Here is a 1,674-nt window from a genome sequence, read left to right on the forward strand (position 1 = left end):
GTTAACTGATTTTTGAATTTTGACTTTTTTCCCATACTATACTGAAATAAAATTAAAAAAATCAGTTAACTTTTTTTTTTTTCCAGTGGCCCTAATCCTCTTCCGTACATTGGGGAGCAGTGGCCTGCTGTAAATATCTCTTTATAGAATATTGGTATTATAATATTAAAAAATGCAGCTCTATTAAAAATCAGAGGTAAATATCTTCCACTGTGGGCCAAATATGCTCTTACTACAATCCCACTAATAATATCTCATCCAGAGCCTCATTTTAAAAAGTTTTTTTGTTGCTCCTGGTTGTGAAAACTGTGGCTGAGGAGTGCAAGAGTGCTGCAAATACATAAATGATCACCAAATGCAAAAAGCAGGTGAGCCTGGCGTGGATTGTTCAATTACTTCTTGTTTCTCTCAATTACTCCTGGTGGCCTACACCAACCATTAACTTACATTTCAAACTTACATCTGTCTGCTTGTTACCAATACCATTTGCATATAAACGTATGCAACAGATTTTTCACAATATTCATTTTTAAAAAGTCAGCCTTTTTCAACTGTCCCCATTCCTGGGATGGTAGAAATGTATCATAAATCCTTTCAATATCACAGATTAAACTTTTTTTTTTGTTATCAATTATCTTATTATTATGCATATTCGTGATGCTGATAGAACTTAATTAAAAACTACATTGCAACTTTGGACACAATATCCGAAAGTGAAGCAATGATTTTTTTTAACTTTCAAATAGTACTTATATCATCCAAATATTAACATGAGAAAACACAACTTATGATATTCCAATAAATATACATATACCGGTATATAATTTTTTGAAAATCAAATAATAGTAATCTAACAACTCCCTGCCTCCCCCAAGTGCTGCAACCGTTCCCAAACTGTTACCTATTAAAGTGCACCATATGCTAGCTCGACTCGACACAAAGATATTGCTAACCATGTAAACTAAACATTTAATAAATCTAACTTAGTTGCAATTAATTCATTCAAATGGGCGGGACAGTATGACAAAAATACACCACATGAAAAAATGCCTGAGCATGTGGTGTATCTATATCATCAATATGGCAAAGTTTCTGGTTTACGGAAGCAGACAAGTTGCAATCTCCCATTTTGCAACTGTTCCCACTCTCCCCTACTATAAAGACAAAAAGGAGACTAGCAAGCACAAAATATAACTTTAATTCAATTTGGTGTATTTATATAGCATAAATTCACAACACATGTCATTTCAAGGTGCTTTACAGGCACAATACAACCAGGTCATGCAGTCCGATTGGTTCAAAGTTTTCTATCTAAGGAAAACCAGTTGATTGCATCGACTAACTGACTTGAGAGTAATCCCTAACACACAAACAGATTCAAAAGAAAAAAACATTGCAAGTAGATGTTAAATGAGGAAGTTATGTCTCCTTGAAATCAGTTGCGCCTCAGGACTTCCTTCCGGTTCTTTTCCAAATGAACAGCAAGCTTAGAAAACCTGCTATAGCATCTTATAGACGATATGCTCCAGTCTACTAGGGGGAGATGGTCACTAACTCTTAGGCCCAGACCATAAGAGGGGGTATAAATGGAATACCCAGATAGATTATATTTGGAGAACAAAAAGAAGAGAAAGATTTTGCTTTCAAACTATTTTTTTATTTCTTTGCCCCTTT

This window comes from Cyprinodon variegatus, unplaced genomic scaffold, assembly GCF_000732505.1.
Source record: "Cyprinodon variegatus isolate N-32 unplaced genomic scaffold, C_variegatus-1.0 Scaffold462, whole genome shotgun sequence".
In the NCBI taxonomy this organism is placed as follows: domain Eukaryota; kingdom Metazoa; phylum Chordata; class Actinopteri; order Cyprinodontiformes; family Cyprinodontidae; genus Cyprinodon; species Cyprinodon variegatus.